We start from the raw sequence: 21,366 nt of genomic DNA, 5'->3' as shown, positions 1-21,366 counted from the left end.
TCTAAGTACATAAGAGCAAGAGGATAACAAAGGAAAGATTCAGCATCGAGGGAGAGATATTGGCTGGTTATAAATAGTGAAGTAACCATTCAGGGGTTTAACATCTTTGAAAGTAGATAATTTGCCAGGCCAAAATGAAATGCATCCCAGGTTGCTAAGCAAGGGAGGGGATATGAGAGACTGACTATGCCTCTTTGGCCACAGGTGTGGTGCTGGAGGACTGCTACCATTGTTTGAAAAGGGAAGAAGTGATAGATTGAATAATTACAGGTTAGTCGGCCTAACCTCAGTGGTGGGGAAATGTTGAAGAAGTTCAAGGGATGGTATAAATTGTCCTTTTACAAAGGCACAGATTAATCGAGGACAGTCAGCATGGATTTGTTATGGGAAGGCTGTATCTAACTTGGTTGAATTTATTTTCCTACAAGGATTTTGACAAGGTCCCACATGATAGACTGGCCAGTTGTAAGCCTGCTGGATGCAAAGTGGGCTCATTGATAGGAAGCAAAGGGTAACATTCAATGGATGTTTTTGTAACTAGAAGGTTGTTTCCAATGGAATTCTGCAAGACTCTCTACTAGGTCACTTTTTGTATGTCAATGATTTAGACTAAACTTAGGGAGCATGATTGAAAAGTTTGCAGGTAATAAATAATGGTCACATGGCTGGTAGTAAGGAAAAAAGATGTGGACTGTTCTCAAGGTGGAATCCCATTTGACACTGTCCATCCATTGGTATCTTAGTGAGAGAATGCATTTGGGGAGGCTCACAAGACAATGGAATACACAATAAATAGTAGGATTCTGAAAAAAGTAGAGGAATGAGTACATGTCCGCAGATCCCTGAAGGTGGCAGGACAGGTAGGTAAGGTGATTAAGAAGGCATGTGGGATATGTGCCTTTTTAATAGCTAAAGCATAGAATGCTAGAGCAGGACTGCAAAACTGTGTAGAACACTAGACTTCATCCATCAGATGGTTCAGAGCTCTTAAAATGATTGCTAACTGCTGCAACGTTTCAGTGCTTACATAGATAATATTTGGATTTGAGTCTTTAATCTTGGGACTACTTTAATTTGAAGTTATTAGAATTTAATTTCTCTCCATGGCCATTTTTCCATGCCAAATAAAATTCTGTTGTAACTTCATTCCTAATGGGGATGAAGGAAATGGATGGCTGGATTCCCACAGTTTAGTTAGACTTGCCTTGATGTTTTCATGGCAGATGCATCTACATGACTGCTTACTAGAAATGTCTGCTTCTATCTACTTAATAGCTTAGTAAGTACATAATGAATGAAGAGTAGAACAATTAAATGGCTACAACATGGAAAGACTGCTCCTAGATATCATTGGGATAAAAGTTGTAAAGTCTGAAAATGCATTTTAAATCTCCTTTTGAGGTTAGAGAAGTGATGCCATGGCAAATAAATATTTGGAAAAATTATGCTGCAGTGCAGTGCTAGCCTCCCTGCTTATATCTGGCAAAGATGGTAAATCTACTGCAGAAGGTGATTGAAAGGAAGTTTGCCAATCACTATCTGTTGGACATGACACTGAATACCTAGGGGCAAGTAACCAGCTAATGCTGTATAGGCAACCAATAGGGTTACAAACAAATCAAGGTGACACATTGAAAGTCTCCATATAATCCTACCCATCAGCACCACTTAGCTAGCCCAAGATTGAATGCCAACTGGCTTCATATTTATAGTCTAAAGACAAGACAAGGTTTCAATATGATTAAAGGCCTTGACATCTTCAGAACTTCTCTCAATCAGTGTGACACAACTTAGCTGCATGATCATCATCACTACCTCACCAGCTGTGCTGTAGCTTTGACTTGTCCATAGCAGTGTGTATTCCTTCAGTTTAACATCTCTACTCATACAGCAAAATAGTATGTAGGGAGCCAAACACACATTGACGTTCTTAGCACATTTCTGGAGCTCATCCTGGACATTTCTCATTTGAGGGAGGAAGTGAAGCTGTTTTTTTTTTTTGTCCTCCCAGTGCAATCCTGATCTTATGCCTTTTCTCCTTCCTTATTCCTGCATTGGCATATGGGTGTTCTATTTGGTCTCTTGAATGCTAATGTTATTCTTTCAGTCACTGTAGACCTGGACAAGCACCCTGACAACATTCCAGAAGAATAAGAGAGCACAATACCAAACATAAGTTTCAAAACTTGTGGACATTCAGCTGGATGCAGTTAGTGAGCTTGAGGTAGGAGCTAGGGGTGAGACAGTGAGACAGTGAAACCAATGAGAGAGCAAGTGTTCATAGCAGAGATTAGAAGCTGTATTTGCCATCAATGATCCGTGTACTCTTGGCCTGCAGCAAGATAGTGGACAAGTGTCCTGCTTTTGTCTGGTAGGAAGAATGGTGAGTGCAAACCAATGCTGCATCTAGGTTGACAGTCTGGAGGGGCAATGATGACCCCAAATGCCAACTGGTTGTAGAAGTCTTGAGCTGTATTCACCTCACTTCCAGAGAGAGTTGAAGCAATTGTCCTTGACCACTGTGTCCCAAGGCCTCCAGACTGCCAACAACTTGTTGATTATGTGCATACCTGTTGTCCCTGCTATGCCATTTCATCTTGCCACAACTAGAAAATACTCTGTTCAGGGTGGTTATTTGACTTGACAACTACCATGTAGCACGAAAGTTTGTGTTGGAAGTTTTATTCCCTATATTGAGCCACAGGTATAGAGCTTAAAATTGGCATTCTATAATTGTCATAATGGATAGCTTTAAGGACCCATGTAAATTGTACCAGAAGATAATGGTTTAAAATACTGTATCCCTATAACCTTAAGAGCTTTCTTGCAGGTGGAGCTTTTCAGGGGTACAATTGAAACTGCCTAACATGGCAAACTGTGTGCTCTTAAGAGTTGATAGATGATGCCTGGGCCCCACCACATTTTCGCAAGCTGAAATAGCTCAGTTGGGAGAATGTTAAAAGACCCATGGTCCAGTCCTGGGCTTCAGCTGTGCTCATTCAATGAGAAGCTTGCACTTGACCATCTCTGGCTGACTGGAAAATAGAGAGTAGGAATCAAATGTGCTCAAAGCTCTCATTTTAACTAGGATTGCCAACTCTAGATGTATTTCTGGAGGTGTCATCTCTTGGACCTCCATTGGTCACTCATCGTGACACCAGACTTCCTTGGTTGTATAATTCTAAAACACCTTTTTACCCACAAATTTTTAGAACTAAGAGGTGTTCAAAGAAAATGAAAAATAAAACTGGGTTGATTGCAGCAATGTTCTGAAGGGTTGACAACCAAGTCCCTGACCCTTTTTACACTCCCTGCCTGCAGCTTCCTGGCCACTTTAGTAGTGTTCACTTGCTCTGTTTGTGTGCAATCTGAGGGCCCTTATATTCCAGACATGAATGTTGCTGACTGGTGCTGAGGAAAAGTAAACAAATAGGCTTTATTGTATTATCAACAAGTGATGATCCATAAAGTGGTGTGCTACTTTTGAGTTCAAAAATTTAAGTTGGTTCACTACACTCCTAATCTGGTCCCAGTTCACTGTCCTTTATTGAAGCTAGATTGTGAAGTCACTAAGAGTGATCTTGGAAGTATATCTTCCTGGTACTTAGCACCACCTTTCTCATTTACTGTTTGTAAAATAAGTATTAATGAAGTGATTACAGAACTTAAGGTTAAGCATGGTATAAAATAGAATTGTGAAATGTATTTTGGGGGCTGCAGGGCATAATATTCAAAACTGGTAAAGCAGAGGAAGCTTTTTAATGGCAGGTTTTGGAAGCGTGCAGTAAGAGAATAATGGAAACTATCTGAGCTAATAGTTAAGCTATTTTTGAGTAAGAATGAGTATTTGGAAATGACACCAGATGATTAAAAACTGTTAATAGCACATCTTGAGTAGATGTCAAGCAGAGAACAGCATTTAGCAAAGTAAAAGCTTGAGTGTTCCAGTACTGCCATCAGTGAATCATTCAGAGAACAGTGCATTGTCCCTCAACTTGATACCATTTAAAGGTCATCACCAACCACATTAACCCACAAGCTGGGTTAGATGCGAAGCTTCTTGATCAGCAGTCCTTTAGTTGTGTCTCCTAATTTAAAAAATGTAATCGAATAGCTCTTAGCTTGTAACTAAGAGCAAAAATAAAAATCCAGATAAAATATGCAATCCCCCCTGCTACTGAACCCATTTTTTTCCTGTCCTAATTTCTGTTTAGGTCAGTTGAATATTTTGGTGAGGAGCAATATGTGCTTTGTCCAAAGTTGCTTTGGCATCTTAAGTGCTGCAGTAGTAAAAGGGTAATTTTAAAAGCATCTTAAATTGATTCTGTTTAACATTCTTTGCTACCTTTCTCTGGCTTACACAAGGCACTTTTCTTCGATTCAGGTGCCACATAATACCTCCTAGAAATAGTTGTTTGGTAGTACAGAACTTGAGTATCAGTGGAAAAACTGTCAAAACTTCTTGTCTTGCACTCGGGACAATTTGCAAGGAAATACCAATGTCAGGGGGAAACATCTTGTATGAGAAGAGTGCTGATTGGTTGGCAAGTGGAATCTGAGGCATTGCCATGGAGAATGCACCAGTTGATGACGACTGGTTAATTGCCAAGCATTGTTTGAAGTTTAAACCAGGCAGCTTGACTCTAGTCAAGGCATTACCCTGGGGCGCGAACCAGCAAATGGATGTCACTGCATCTGTTTCAGCTAAACAAAATAAATATATGCACATGTTCTTTTTGCCTGCAAAGAACAGGGCCCCAAGTAGTAATGTAGCTTCCAGTATATGCAAATGCACCACACTACGAGTCTGACCAACGATCTTAAATTGGTTGTCAGCATAACTCATACACCATGTTATTCATTTGTACCCATGCAAGCTTAATGCTGAAATAGAGCACATCAATGACATCCTGTGGGATAATGGCTACCCTGATCCGATTTTGTGCTGTATATCGTGCAAACTCATGAACTGGCCCAAGGCCATCACTTTTGGCCTTGGAAAGTGCGCAGTTAACCTGGATTACCCTGGAAGGGCAAGGTATCTCAAATTTGAGCAATGGGTAAAGCCAGCTGTTACTGCTGCTGTGCAGTAGCAACAGGACTGGGGTTTGCCACAAACAGGATGCTGCTGTCAAGCTAACGATGTTCTGCCTATCTCAATAGTAATGTGGTGTTTGAATTTTCAGTGCCAGTGTGATGCTAGATATGTAGGTCTTACGTCCTAAAGACTGGCAGATTGTATCAAACAGCATGTTCTTTCTGCTGTTCGCAACAGGCAAAGTATGGACCTTAGCCAACCAGCCTGTGCATGCAAAACTCAAAAAATAGTGTTCACTATTAGATGTGATTATTTGCTAAATAGTCCTCAGTGTTAAGCATTATGCTGACATTGTCAGTTGAACTCGCAGTGCTGTGTACTGGAAATTAAATATATTAATACGCAAGGCCCTGGTCTTTGCAGATAGAACATGTGTGCATGTTGTGCCTTTTTCAGCTAAACAAAATAAGTTGCATCATTTGCTGGTCCATTCCCCAGGGCAATATCTTGACCAATTAATCATGCTGTCTGGTTTAACTTTCAAATAATGTTTGGCAGTTAACTTGTCAGTCACCATCAGCTGGTGCATTCTCCATGACAATGCCCCTATCAATCAGTCCACTCGCCAATCAAACAGCACACTCTTTTCACAGCATAAATTTCATTCTCCCTGACATTGGTATTTCCTGCATATTTTCTTGTTAATTGTCCTGATGAGTGCAAGACTAAAAGCTTCAACAAAAATGTTTCTTTTTCAGCAATACTTATATAAATGTCAAGCATGCAATTTAGGCAGATTTGCTCCTACAATAGTCATTATGGTTAATAGGCCAGCGTATATGTGGTTTGAACAGGAGCAAGATGGTGTGCTACAGTGTTACAAGTAACTTTGTACTAGTCAAAAGGGGCCTCTAGGGAAGAGTGACCATAATAGAACTTCAGTTAATGCAAGCTGCATAGGTATGAGGGTTAAGTTGACTAAAGTAGATTGGGGAAACTATACCAAGATGATAGTTGAGTAATGGATCAGTTTATTTGAGATGCTTTAAAAATGCCCTGTTACTATTGCAATGCTTTAAGATCAATAACTTGCCGCAAATATACATTAAGTCACAAAAGCAATGGCTCAATTGTGGTTAACATGAACTAAATCAGTATGGATTAAAAGAAGCCTTATCCTGTTGCCAAACAAAAACAGTAAACTTGAGGGTTGAGAGGTTTGCAAAGGAGATCAAGAAATTGGTAAGGAAAGTGTAGAGTAGCAAGTCATGAAAACAAACATTTACAGTGCAAACAGGAAGAGATTAGTGAAGTGTAGGCTCATTAGATAGGTGAAGTAATGGAGAATAAGGAAAAGGAAGACAATTTTTTTTCATTCACAGGATGTGGGCTTCGCTGGTTGGCCAGCATTTATTGCCCATCCCTAGTTACCATTGAGAAGGTGGTGGTGAGCTGTTGTCTTGAACTGCGGCAGTCCATGTGATGCAGGTACACCCACAGTGCTGTTAGGAAGGGAGTTGCAGGATTTTGACCCAGTGACAGTGAAGGAACAGTGATATATTTCCAAGTCAGGATGGTGAGTGACTTGGAGGGGAACTTCCAGGTGGTGGTGTTCCCATCTACCTGCTGCCCTTGTCCTCCTGGATGGTAGTGGGTTTGGAAGGTGCTGTTTAAGGAGCTTTGGTGAATTCCTGTAGTGCATCCTTGTAGATGGTACACATTGCTACTATGTGTCAGTGGTGGGGAGAGTGAATGTTTGTGGGTATGATGCCAACCAAGTGGGCTGTTTTTTCCTGGATGGTACCAAGCTTCTTGAGTGTTGGAGCTGCACTCATCCAGGCAAGTGGGGAATATTCCATCATACTCCTGATTTTTGTGCCTTGTAGATAGATGGTAGGCAGGCTTTGAGGAGTCAGGAGGTGAGTTACTTGTCACATGATTCCTAGTCTCTGACCTGCACTTGTAGCCACAGTATTTGTTTAGTCCAGTTCAGTTTCTGGTCAATGGTAACCCCCAGGATGTTAATAGTGGAGGATTCAGTGATGGCAATGCCATTGAACATCAAGGGGTGATAGTTAGATTCTCTCTTGTTGGATTAGTCATTGCCTGACACTTGTGTGATGTGAATGTTACTTGCCACCTGTCAGCCCAAGCCTGGATATTGTCCAGGTCTTGGTGCATTTGGACATGGATCTGCTCCAGCATCTGAGGAGTCATGAATGGTGCTGAACATTGTGCAATCATCAGCAAATATCCCCATTTTTGACCTCCCTAGTGGAAGGAAGGTAATTGAAGCAGCAGAAGATGGTTGGGCTGAGGAAAATACCCTGAGGAACTCCTGCAATCATCTCCTGGACCTGAGGTGACTGACATCCAACAACCACAGCCATCTTCCTTTGTGCTAAGTATGACTCCAACCAGTAGAGAGTTCTCCCCCCCCCCCCCCCCCCCCCCCCCATTCCCATTGATTCCAGTTTTGCTAGGGCTCCTTGATGCCGCACTCCATCAAATGCTGTCTTGATGTCAGGGGCAGTCAGTCTAACCTCACCTCCAGAGTTCAGCACTTGTCCATGTTTGAACCAAGGCCGTCATGAGGTCAAGAGCTGAGTGGCCCTAGCAGAACCTAAACTGAGAGTCACTGAGCAGGTTATTGCTAAGCAAGTGCCACTTGATAGATAGCATTGTTGATGACCCCTTCCATTACCTTTCTGATAATTGTGTAGACTGATGGGCAGTAATTGGCCGGGTTGGATTTATCCTGCTTTTTGTGTGCAGGACATACATGGGCCATTTTCCACATAGCCGGGTAGATGCCAGTGTTGTAGCTGTACTGGAACAGCTTGGTTAGGGGCGCAGCAAGTTCTGGAGCACAAGTCTTCAGTACTAAAGCCGGAATATTGTCAGGGTCCATAGCCTTTGTGGTATCCAGTGCCTTCAGCTGTTTCTTGATATCATGTGGAGTAAATAGAATTGGCTGAAGACTGGCATCTGTGATGCTGGGGACATTCCTCAGAGGAGGCCAAGATGGATCATCCATTTGGCATTTCTGGCTGAAGATTTTAGCGAATGCTTCAGCCTTATCTTTTGCACTATGTGCTGGGCTCCTCCATCATTGAGGATGGGGATCCTTGTGGAGTCGCAACCTCCAGTGAGTTGTTTAATTGTCCAGAATACTTGCAGGATAATGAAACCAGATCTAGTGAGAATGACTATCTTAAATCAGTATATAGCACTACAGAAGTCAATAGGACAAAGTGATGAATCCCCTGGAAATGTTCCTGCTCCCGAGGGTTTTAAGAGGTAGCTAAAGAGATAACATATGCATTGGTTTTGATCTACCAGAATTCCTGGAACAATTCCCAAGGATTGGAAGGTAACCAAGATAACCTCACTATCAAAAAGTAAGAAAGAAAAATTGGGAAACAATAGGCCAGTGAACCTAACATCAATAGGCAAAATGCTCTAATCTAGCGTTTGATGTAGTAAGGGACCTTTAAATCCATGCTAACTGCTTAATCATACGATTTACAGTTGCCCTTTCATAAATCCTAAGATTTTTGAATATGTAGCTTTTAGGATGGTTAAAGTGCAACCAGTGGATGTATGTGGCTTTTGGCTTTTCAGAATGTATTCGATAAGGTGCCGGATAAATTTAAGACTCGAGGGACTTGGGATAATGGTGTGGACTGAGGATTTTCTGTCCACTTAACCAGAGTAGGAACAGGACATTTTGGGCAGTATGTAATTAGCAGGTACCACAAGGTTCAGTACTTGGCTCTAGGCAATCCATATTAATGAGTTTGAGGAGGCTGAGTGTTGTATCCAAGTTTGCTGATGAGACAGTATTAGTTGAGGATGCAAGAACAAGGCAAATTGAATGCAGCATGAAGTGTGAACATGCCCACTTCTGTGGGCAAAATAAAGCAGAATAATTTGAGACTGGCAAAGAAGGGATCCAGGTGTCCTTGGTCATGAATCAGCAGGTACAGCAAGCAATTAGCAAGGCAAATAGTATGTTAACTCTTGTTACAAAGGAATAACAGAAGAGTCTTTTACAATAATATAGGGACATTGGCGAAGCCGCACCTGGCGTACTGTGAAGTTTTGGTCTCCTTACCTAAGGAAGGACATACTTGCCCCGGGGGAAGTACAATGAAGATTCACTGCACTATTTCCTTGTCCTATGAGCCAGATTGAGCAGACTAGGCTATATTCCCTGAAGTAAGGGCAGCAGATACATGGAAACACCACCGCCCAGAAGTTCCCCTCCAAGCCACTCCTCATCCTGACTTGGAAATATATCACTGTTCCTTCACTGGGTCAAAATCCTGGAACTCCCTCCCTAACAGCACCGTGGGTGTACCTACACCACATGGCTTGCAGCGGTTCAAGAAGGCAGCTCACCACCACCTTCTCAAGGGCAATTGGGGATGAACAATAAATGCTGGCCTAGCCAGCGACACCCACATCCCATGAATGAATAAAAAAAGGTGCTCTAATTGAAACATTCTTAAGGGGCTTAATAGGGTAGATGCTGAACTTAAAAAAAAAAAAGAGTTACAGCCTCTGAATAAGGGATCAACTATTTCTTCTCTCTGGTAGAGATTGAGTTGTGGATGCTCAGGTCAGTATATTCAAGACACAGGTCAATTTTGAGATTTTATGGATACTACAGGATATGGGGGTAGTGTGGAAAGATGAAGTTGAGATACAAGGTCAACCATGGGCCAAATGACCAATTGAAACGCCAATGAATGTGGTACCAGAGCTTGGAATGAGGCATAACAATATGCCAATGCAGCTATTCCACCTTGAGATTGCACTTCAGGGAAAGAAAACAAAATTATGTTCCTGCTTTTTGACTTGCAAATTTCAGGTCAGTTTTTATCATCCAAGAATTTTATACTGTAACTTATTACCTGTTTATGTCCTTACTGATGGCACAATTCAGCAAGCTGGAAATCTGGTTTTGCTGGAGTGATCTTTAGCTTAAATTAAAATACTGGGCAGAATTTTGCCCTTTGGGCAGGCTTGGCAGGAAGCTCACCTGGCATGATCAGGGCCAGGCCATGATTTCATGCTGACAGGCCAATTAAGACCTGCCTAGTGTGAAACGTGTGCTACAGCACTGCCTGTGCGGAGGAAGGAGGGTGAATGGGAAACTTCATGCATGCACATGGGTGCACTCTGGAAAATCTGAGGCACAGAGCTGAATGCTGAAAAACAAAAGTAAAGAATTTTTAAATGTTAAAAAACATGCCCCCTCGTGTGACTCACGTAAGCAGGGACATTACGAATGAGATGTAAATTTTTTTTATTGTTGCTGGAAACCTCATCCCGCCCATGGATGAGGTTTCCTAAAAAGTGCAAAGGCCGCTTAGCCTTCTCACCTGCCCACCAACTGCAAGGTTGGATGGGCAGTGAAAAATTTAAGTTAATACTTTAACAGCCTTAATAGGTCTTCTAATTGTCAGCGGGCATGCTGTTGATTCCTGCACCTGCTGACCGAACTATTGCGTGACTGTGATGTCAGGACATTCACTCAATGTCACCACATCATTTCACGCTCGGTGTGCCTGCCCACTGAGGTGAAAATTCTGCCCAATTTAAAGGCAGCTGCCTAAAAGTTAATTATTTTCTTCCTCTCTTTGACTGTTCTTTGAAAGATGTGCAACCTGTTCATCAGTTACTAACTGAGCAGTTGAATATTTAGTAGAATTGTTAAAATAATGTTTTAACACCTTGATTGCTAACTTAATTTTAATTTCTTAACTGCAAACCTATTTGAATCAATAACATTTCAAATTGTGCTGATGTATTTTAAAGTTGGTGCACTTGTCAGCAGATGCATATATTTTAAGGATATGAAAGGATCAAGTTAAATGTGTACACACTTGGAGATACAAATTTGACTTGTGTAACTGTGGCTTTGAGAGTTGAATTTGATGATGGGATTAATCATCTGGGAATGGATATATTTTTAAATGTCTGACATCTCTCAGGCCAGTTGTTCCAGCTTCATCTAGTTGAGAAGCAGCTCCTAAATGAAAATGCAAGTACAATGTAGCAATTAATTGCTTCAGAAAAATACAAGTTCTTTTGGAAAGATTGGTAAGGAAGGACTTCTAATGCCCATACATATACGCCAAGAATTCTGCAATTGAGTCAATGGATTAAGAGGAACGTCAGAGCATGACTTGGAGCACTTGCCATGAAGGGTAACGATACATTTATTCTAGCCTTTTCATACAAGATTCAAAATTACTGATGTATGTAAATTTACATAGCCAATAATTAAACATAGGCTCCCACAAAGAATACTATAGAAGCAATTTTGTTCATCGCCTCCAAGAAAGCTCTCCCAACTTCTAGGGAAATGAGGTGTTATACCTCAGTACGGGCAAGATCACAATTCGGAGCTTGAACTCAGTTTTTATTTCATCCTCACTGCTTTTTCCTAGAGATGGTCAAAAATTGGTATTTGTCTGACTCCTGTTGCTTCAGTTACTTCTTGATCAGGGTATTTTTCAATTGCACTAACAACCATCCATCCAGTCTGCCTGCTATTTGAAATGCCACCAATACTGTGGATTGTTGCAAATTTGAAGACATCATGAGTATGAGCAGGACTAGGCCATTTGGCCCCTCTGTCCCAGCTCTGCCAGTCAATAAGGTTGTAGCTTATGTAATCATGGCCTCAACTCCACACTTCCTGCCTTTGACTCCCTTTTTTTTCTAGATCTGTCTCAGACTTGCATATATTCAATGGCCCAGCTTTCTCTGCTATCTGGGATAGAGAATTCCAAAGATCAATGGCCCTCCTAATCTTAAATGGATGACCTTTACTCTGAAACCATGCCCTCGCAAGGGGAAATGGCCTCTCAGCATCTGCTATCAAGTCTCCTCAATCTTATGTTTCAATAAGATTCTCATTCTTGTAAACACCAATGAGTATAGGTTTGGCCTTCCCTTAAAACAATCCCTTTAATTCCAGGAATCAACTTCTCATGTCTCCTGTGAACTACCTCCAATGCTCCCTTTTAGTGTGACACCACTTGCGCCCTTGCAACAAAAGCCTGTGCTATCCATCTATGCCAAAGGACTATCCAAAGTCTTGCAGGCTATGGAATTGGGAATACCCTGTTCTTCAGGGAAACTGCCCTCCTGGTTTAAAAAAAACTCCTTGTGCTGTTGTGTTTCATGGGGAAATGATCACAATATTTCTCCCCAAGGGCCAGAGATGAGGAAACTGGAGGGGTGAGACTCTAGTCTCTTAATAGCTGTGCTAAACTGATTGATTAACTACATTTATGGTGAGCTGGCCTGTTCTATTTTACAAGAAAAAAACTTCTTGGTAGAAGGTATTTAGCTCATCTGCAAGCATGGCCTTCTGAAAGGTACTATTGTGCAATAATTCTAAAATGTTGAACTGAATTTATTGAAACTTGCGCTTCTAATGCGGGTAAAAGCTATGTGCAAGGATCAAGAACATCCTTTTGACTTGGAGCAACTTCATAGTCCACTTGTGGAACTTAACCAGTTTCATCTTAAAAACTCTATGTATGGATGTGCAAAGACACATGCCATTGTCATCGCACACACACACTTTACATTCTCTTAACTTCAAGAAACTTAGCTAAAATTAACTGCTAACGCTTGCAACTAATACTCTTCCCTGCCCCCTTTAAGCTACATGTCTCTAGGAACAAAAATAAAATGTTGCATTATGAAAAAAGCCAAAGACCCCCAAATATAATATAACTTTGGCATTTTTTTGCAAATAAAAGGGAAGCTAGGTAACACTTAATATGATGAATGGGAATAGTTTTTCAATTACCTCAAAGATGTGACAAGCAATTCATTAACTTGTCTAGTTAATCAGGCTGGGGAAAAATACCTTTTTTACTATGTTAGAAAACCTTTTTGATCTTCCAAGAGGTGGAATGTGAAGAAGCTGCTGAGGCAAGAGAGCTTCAAGGAATGCCTAAGGGAATACTTTTTCTGAGAGAATCTAGAGTGCTGGAGAATAGCAAGAAGCCTTTATCAAGCAAGACAAACCCATTGATGTGGGGAAGCATGATATGTTTATTTTGTATCTTGATATGAAGATAAATTGCATCAATTGAACTAAGTGAATCTGAAAGCTTGTTCTGTTCACTTGCTGTGAGCTCAAGCAGCTTAACAATTCGTGTAAGTCTTGCCTCACTGTTTTTCTCAGTCTAACTTGAGTGAAGAAATGTAGATGAAAGGCATTAATATCCTGCTCAGATTGCAAATGGTTGCATCCCTGGATTCTATCTTGCAAGTAGTTATGGCAGTGTCCACGTTTAGTTTGTCCTTAAAAGTATTAACATCTGAATTTTGTGATAGCTGGAAATGCACCAGTCAGCATCTGAAAGATGGAGTCAGAAGTGTAGATCCTGTTTTTCAGGTTTTGAGTCTTTTTAGTTCTTTCGTTTTCTTCTCCAAATCAAGTGAATACCCATTCTTTTTAGGTTTGATCTTACACACAATTTGAGAGAGTGAATTTGGCTGTGGTACAGAAAATGCTAGATGCCTGTACAGACCACTGTATTTAAATGAATCAAAGAATTTTGATCACTAGCCTTTTAAAAACCAAATTGAAGATGACAGTATCAATAAGCCATTTAGCCAATGATCTGTGCCTTTACTCCTTACCTTTATAATGCCCCTGCCTAATAAATCTATAGAATTTAAGATCCGAATTTCAAGTGACCCAATGTCTACAGTCTATTGAAGGCAGAATTCCAGATTTCTTATATCCTTTATGATGAGTATTTCCTAATTTCCCTAAAAAAAAAAGGCCCAACTTTAAGTTCCTTGATTTCTAGTAACTTCAACATTGTTAGACTGAGGATTTGTAGTTTCCTAGTTTCTCACTCCCCTTTTTTAAATAGTGGCACTTGTTTTCCAATGCAATGGCAATTCCTGCATCTTGTATACCTGAATTTCTTCAACTGCCCCCATCCACTCTAGTTTAAATGACCCATTATACTGGCCATGTGATTTCCTACTCTGAAGGAACGTTCATTTTGTCTAGTTTAGAATTTTACTAGCAGCAATTTGTAATTAATTCCCCCACATTTTAATAATGGTGTGTGGAGACCTGGCAGAGGCAGATGGTAATCTATTTAATGATCTGGATACTTGGCTGGATGAAATTATCTAAGAGCTTTGGTGAGACTGTGCCTGGAATACTGTGTACCGCTTTGGCTTCCTTTCCTAAGGAAGGATATACTATGCAAAGAAGATTCAGTCGTGATTCTCTAGGATGAGGGGATTGTATTAGAACATATGATTCTTTTAACCCCTCAAGTCTGGTCCACCATTTAGATTATGGCTGATCAGGTTGTGGTCTCAACTCCACTTTGTCTTCCTGTCCCCTGCCCCCACCCCCCACCAAGAAAAATCATAGCCTTTGACTTCCTTGTGTATCAAAAATCTATCTAACTCTGCCTTGAATTAATTCAATGACATAGCCTCCACTGTTTTCTGAGGAAGAGAATTCCACATACTAACGACCGTTAGAGAGGAAGGAAATTCTCATACCCATGTTAAAGGGTAGGCCTCTTAAACTTTCTCCTGGTTCTAGTCTCTGCTACATGTGGAAACATCCCCACTGTATATACTCTATCAAATGCCCTCAGGATCTTATGCATTTCAAAATAGCTGTTTAATATTAGAGAACTTGAGTATTGTTGAAAAAGAGAGAAAAGCTTTGACAAACTCTTTTCAATTATACATATCAATAAGATCACCATCTTCTAAACTCCAATGGACATAGGCCCAACCTGTACCTCTTTTTTCTCTGTAAAATATGCCCTTCATCCCAGGAATGAGTCAAGTGAACCTTTTCTGTACTGCTTTTTCAAATAAGAGCAGCAAAAATGTACATAGTATTTCAGTTGTGGCCTGACCAAGACCCTGCACAGCTGCAGTAAAACTTGCTTTTTTTTTATATTCCATTCACCTTGTAATATGCTAGCATTCCATTTGCTGTATTAATTGCCACCTGTACCTCCATATTAACATTGTGATTCATGTACTAGGGCACCCAGATCCCTCTGCACCTCCAAGTTCTATCTTGTTTTTCTATTCTTCCTGCCAAAGGAAAGTTCACATTTTCCCACATCAACCCCATCTGCTAAATTTTTGCCCACTCATTTAACCTGTCTATATCCCTTTTGCAGACTCTCTACCTCCTGTGACAACTTGCTTTCCTACATATCTTGGTGTCGTCAGCAAACTTAACTACCATACATTTGGTCCCTTTATCCAAATTGATGTAAATAGTTGAGGCCCCAGCACTGACTGCTGTGGCACTCCACTAATTACAGCTTGCCAATCTGAAAAAGACCCATCTATCCCTACTCTCTGCTTCCTGTTAGCTAACCAATCCTTTACCCAAACTAATATGTTAAGTTGACACCATGTAATCTTGTGTAGTAACCTTGTGTCACCTTATCAAATGCCTTCTGGACATCCATGTACACCACACCTACAGGTCCCCCTTTTATCCACCTTGTTACTTCCATTAGTTAAACATGATTTCCCTTAACAAACCCAAGTTAACTCTGCCTGATCAAATTGCTTTTTTTTTAAAGAACCTTGCTATAACCTCAATAATGGATTCCAGCAATTTCCTTGTGACATGTTAGGCTAACTGGCCTGTGGTTTCCAGCTTTTTCTCCCTTTTTTTTTGAATAAAGGTGTTACATTAGCTATTTTCCAATCCACTGGAATCTAAGGAATTTTGGAAGATTATAACCAATGCATCTACCATCTCTGCAGCCACTACTTTCAAGATCCTAGGATGTAGGCTATCTGGTCCTGGGGACTTGAAAGCCTTTGAATCGAATAGTTTTCCCAGCACCTTTTTCCCTAGTCATGGTGATTTATTTTTAAGTTTTTCCCTCCTATTCACTGGTATCTTTGGGAAGTTTTCTAAGTCCACTATGGTGAAGACAGATGCAATACCTGTTCAATGCCTCCATCATTTCCTTTTTTTTATCAAATCCAGACACGCACACTAGCGAGCCAACACTAGCTTTACTCTTAATAGAGACTTTTTTAATGTTGCTAGCTTTTCTGCTGGTTCTTAATTTGACCAATCTTTTGACCTACCACTAATCTTTGCAGATTTGTATAATGCCTCTTTCAATTTGATAGTAACCTTTAAACTTATTCAACCATGGATGGAGCATCCTTTTCAGTCTTTCAGCAAGATTTAAGCCAGGAAGTTATTAAATATCTCCTCTAAAAGACTGTCACTGCATCTCTTCTGTCTACCTAGTTTCCCAATTCACATTAGGTAGATCTGCTTTCATACCCTTTTTAAACCTGAAGAGAAGTAATTTATAACACTAGTCTTAGATTCTAACCTCTCTCAAACTGAACATGACATTCTATACTGATATGATCACTATCGCCTACAGGCTCCTTTACTGAGGTTATTGATTAATCCTGTTTGATTTCTCATTGCTAGGTCCAGAATAACCTGCTTCCTGGCTGGCTCTAGAACATGCAGCTTTAAGAAATTGTCCTGAAAACACTCTGAACTCTGACTACCTTTGCTACTCTGATTTACCCAACCTGTGCGTATATTAGTCACCCATGATTACTGTACCTTTCTTAGAAACCCATTAATTTCTTCCCATATACCCTGTCCTACTATGTAACTACTGTTAGGGGACCTATAAACTGTTTCCATAAGTGACCTCTTTACTATTTCTTATCTCTACCCAAGCTGGTCCTACATCTTGCTCTTGTGAACCAACACCCTCTCGCTACTGTACTAATGTCCTCAATTAATAGTGCTACTCCACCATTTTTTCCTAGCTTCTTAACTTTTTGAAATGTCATACCCTTCAATATTTAAGTCCCAGCCTTGGTCATCCTCACTAATGAGTGAGTAGGCCAAGCCTATGTTCCCTGGAGTTTATAGGAGTGAGAGGTGATCTAATTGAAACACCAATTCTTGAAGAGGCTTGACAGGGTAAATGCTGGGATGTTGCTCGCCCTACCTGGCGAGGTTAGAACTAAGTCTCAGACTTGAGGGATTGATAATTTGGCACAGATGAACATTGTCTTCACTGGGGGCCGTGGATCTTGGCATTCTCCTCAGAGGGCTGTGGGTACTCAGTCATTGAGTACATTTAGGAATGAGAGCAGCTAGAATTTTGGATACTAAGGGTATCGAGGTAATAGTGCAGAAGATGGAGTTGAGGTAGATCAGCCATAGTCTTAATGGATGGCAGAGCAGGTTCAGAAATGAATGACCACCTATTTATGTTTCCACTAAAACATAACTCAAAGGAAATGCGACTTCAATGTTGTAACTTATTTGCCTCATTTTTTTGATGATGCCCAAAACACTTACTTGCAGGATTTGAAGTTTGACTGTGCTGAGTGGGAATTTTCATAAGTTATGGGTTGCACTTGGCTACAAATATCTCCTTATATAAATAGTAGATAGTGAAGTTGTAACAAAGGAATGAAACTGGATGGACCACTTGGCATCGATCTAGGCACCGAAAACTACAATGGCAGATCTAGCCCTATCTACCCTTCAATGTCTGCCTCATCTAGGGGCTTGTGCCAAAATTGGGAGAGTTGTGTCTCAGACTAGTCAAGCAACAGCCTGATAGTCATATTCATAGAATCATACCTTATAAATCTTATCCCAGACACCACCATCACCATCCCTGGGTATGTCCTGTTCCATCAGTAGGGCAGACCTAGTAGAGGTGGCAGCACAGTGGTATACAGTCAGAAGGAAGTTGCCCTGGGAGATCTCAACATCATCTCTGGACTCCATGAAGTCTCATGGCATCAGGTCAAACATGGGCAAGGAAACTTCCTGCTTATTACCATGTACGGTCCCACCTCAGCTGATTCAGTGCTCCTCAAGATTCAGCACCACTTAGAGGAAGCACTGAGGGTGGCAAGGGCGCAGAATGGGGAAAGAGGACTTCAATGTCCATCACCCAGAGTGGCTTGGTAGCACAACTGAAGATTGAGCTGGCCAAGACCTAAAGGACATAGCTGAGTCTGCAACAGGTCGTGAGGGAACCAACAAGATGGGAAAAACATGCGTTTATGTCATCCTCACCAACCTGCCTGTCGCAGATGCATCTGTCCATGATAATATTGGTAAGAGTGACCACTGCACAGCCCTTGTGGAGACAGTCCTGCCTTCATATTAAGGATATCCTCCACTTGTGTGGTGTGGCACTACCACCATGCTAAAATGGGATAGATTTAGAACAGATCTAGCAGCTCAGGACTGGGCCTCCATGAGTTGCTGTGGGCCATCCAACAGCAGCCGAATTGTACTCGAACACAACCTGTGACCTCATGGCCTGACATAACTACCCCACTATTATTACCACCAAGCCAGTGGATCAAACCTGGTTCAATGAAGAGTGCAGGAAGACATGCCCGGGCAGCACCAAGTGTGCTTAAAAATGATGTCAACCTGGTGAAGCCACAACACAGGATGACTTGTGTGCCAAACAGCATGAGCAACAAGTGATAAACAATGCTTGGGTGATTACACAACCAATGGATCAGATCTAAGTCCTGCCACATCCAGTCATGAATGGCAGTGGACAATTGAACAACTCAGGAAGAGGCTCCACAAATACATCCTTAATGATGGAGCAGCCTAGCACATCAGTGCAAAAGGTGAGGCTGAAGCACTTGCTACTATCTTCAGCCAGAAGTGCTGAGTGGATGATCCATCTCTGCTTCCGGAGGTCCCCAGCATCACAGATGCCAGTCTTCAGCCAATTTGATTCACTGTGATATCCAGAAATGGTGGAAGGCACTGGATACTGAAGTAGTCTGGCAACAGTACTGAAGACTTGTGCTCCAGAACTTGCTGTGCCCCGAGCCAAGCTGTTCCAGGCAGCTACAACACTGGCATCCTACAAGGTCTGAAAAATTGCAGTGTTATGTTCTGTACACAAAAAGCAGGACAAATCCAACTTGGCCAATTACTGCCCCATCAGTCTACTTGATCACCAGTAAAGTGATGGAAGTGGTCATCAACAGTGATATCAAGTTGCACTTGCTTAGCAATAACGTGCTCACTGATGCTCAGTTTGGATCCCAGCAGGGTTACTCAACTCTTGACCTTATTACATCCTTGGTTCAAACATAGACAAAAAAGCTGAACTCCTGAGGTGAGAGTGACTGCCCTTGACATCAAGGCTGCATTAGACAGTGTGGCATCGGAGTCCTGGCAAAACTGGAGTCAATGGGAATTGGGGAAAACTCTCCACTCGTTGGAGTCATACCTAGCACAAAGGAAGATGGCTGTAGTTGTTGGACGTCAATCATCTCTGTTCCAGGACATCACTGCAGGAGTTCCTTGGGGAGTGTCCTAGGCTCAACCATCTTCAGCTGCTTCATTGATAACCTTCCTTCCATCATAAGGTCAGAAGTGGAGATGTTCGCTGTGCAATGTTCACCATTCACAACGACTCATACTGAAGCAGTCCATGTCCAAATGTAGCAAGATCTGGATAAAATCCAGACTTGGGCTGACAAGTGGCAAATAACATTCATGCCATAAGTGCCAGGCAATGACCATCCCCAATGATGAGAGAACATAACTATCAGCCCTTGACATTCAATGGCATTGCCATTGCTGAATTCCCCACTATCAACATCTTGGGGGTTACCATTGACCAGAAACTAAACTGGACTAGCCATATGAATACTGTGGCTATAACAGGTCAGAGGCTAGGAATCCTGTGGCGAGTAACCCACTTCCTGACTCCCCAAAGCCTGTCCATCATCTACATGGCACAAGTCAGGAGTGAGATGGAATACTCCCCACTTGCCTGGATGTGTGGGGAGTAAAGCCCGCTTGATTGGCACCACATCCACAAACATTCACTCCCTCGAACCACTGATGCACAGTAGCAGCAGTGTGTGCCATCTACAAGATGCACTGCAGAAATTCACCAAGGCTCATTATGCAGCATCTTCCAAATCCACGACTGCTGCTATCTAGCAGGACAAGGGCAGCAAACATATGGGAACACCACCATGTGGAAGTTCCCCTCCAAGCCACTCACCATCCTGACCTGGAAATATATCACCATTCCTTCACTGTCACTGGGTCAAAATATTGGAATGCCCTAACAGTACTGTGGGTGTACATACACCATGGCCTTTTTTATATTCATGAATGGGATGTGGGTGCTGCTGGCTAGGCCAGCATTTATTACCCATCCCTCATGTCGTTGATCAGAGGGCAGTTAAGAGTCAACCACATTGTGTCTAGAGTCACATGTAGGCTAGGTAAGAACAGCAGATTTCCATCCCTAAAGGTCATCATTGAACCAGATGGGTTTTTACAACCATTGTTTACAACAATCTACAATGATTGTGGTCATTAGACCGTGTATTTATTAAATTCAAATTCTACCATCTGCCATGGCAGGATTCAAACCCAGGTCCTGAGAGCATTACCCTGGGGTCTCCTGAATTACTAGTCCAGCAACAATACCACTACACCAACGCCTCCCCCACAGTGATTCAAGAAAGCAGCTCACCACCACTGCCACCTCGAGTGCAATTCGGGACGGGCAATAAATGCCGGTCCAGCTAGTGACACCCACATCCTGTAAATGAATCAAAAACTGGTCAATTTCTCAATCGGAACCAATTTCTATTGCTGGAATCAAGAGATGTGTGCCTTTCCACCTTTTTTGGTTTAGTTTTCTCCTGGGCTTTGAAGAGAATAGGAGGTATGTTTTGAATGTCCAAGGGGGAAAAAAACACAATCTGACAAAACCAGGAGAACATTGATCTCGTGGAAGCATGCGCATGTTTCTTAAATGTAACTTCTGCAATTGTAGTAGAAGAGTCCTGGTGTATAGTTCTTTTCCAATTAAATATTAAAAATAGAAATTGCTTTCAAAGTACAGATCTCTTTTCAATACGGGTAAGTTATGGTGTGCAACTTCATTCAATGGTTAGCAGCAGAAATGTAAAATTGGATTCTATTTTAGTCAGCAATGTTTAATTGGGCACATGCAGCTAACTTACAATAAATGGCTACACTATGCTCCTGGGACAGCCAAATCCTAAACTAATGAGCAGTTGGAGAGATTCCTCATCATTCTTTCTGCACAATCAATCTGAGGAATGCAAGTTTTCTGAAAGTTAACTTCCAGGAATATTGAGTTGGAGAGCTCTCATGAAGTTGCCAAAAAGCAACTTCCCTAAATCTACCTTTTTTAAGGTTATTTTGACCCTTGTGCTTTAACTTGAAATTGAACATTTACTGTACA

At 41.5% G+C, this 21,366-nt stretch overlaps 1 protein-coding gene across 1 annotated transcript in view; it reads left to right on the top strand.

Moving 5' to 3' along the window:
- Positions 1-21,366, top strand: part of lmo1 (LIM domain only 1) — a 56,926-nt gene that overhangs the window by 10,005 nt on the left and 25,555 nt on the right. The window lies entirely within an intron of this gene.

This window comes from Carcharodon carcharias, chromosome 10, assembly GCF_017639515.1.
Source record: "Carcharodon carcharias isolate sCarCar2 chromosome 10, sCarCar2.pri, whole genome shotgun sequence".
NCBI lineage: Eukaryota > Metazoa > Chordata > Chondrichthyes > Lamniformes > Lamnidae > Carcharodon > Carcharodon carcharias.
The sequence above is the reverse complement of the archived record's forward strand: the minus strand, read 5'-3'. Positions and strand labels throughout refer to the sequence as shown.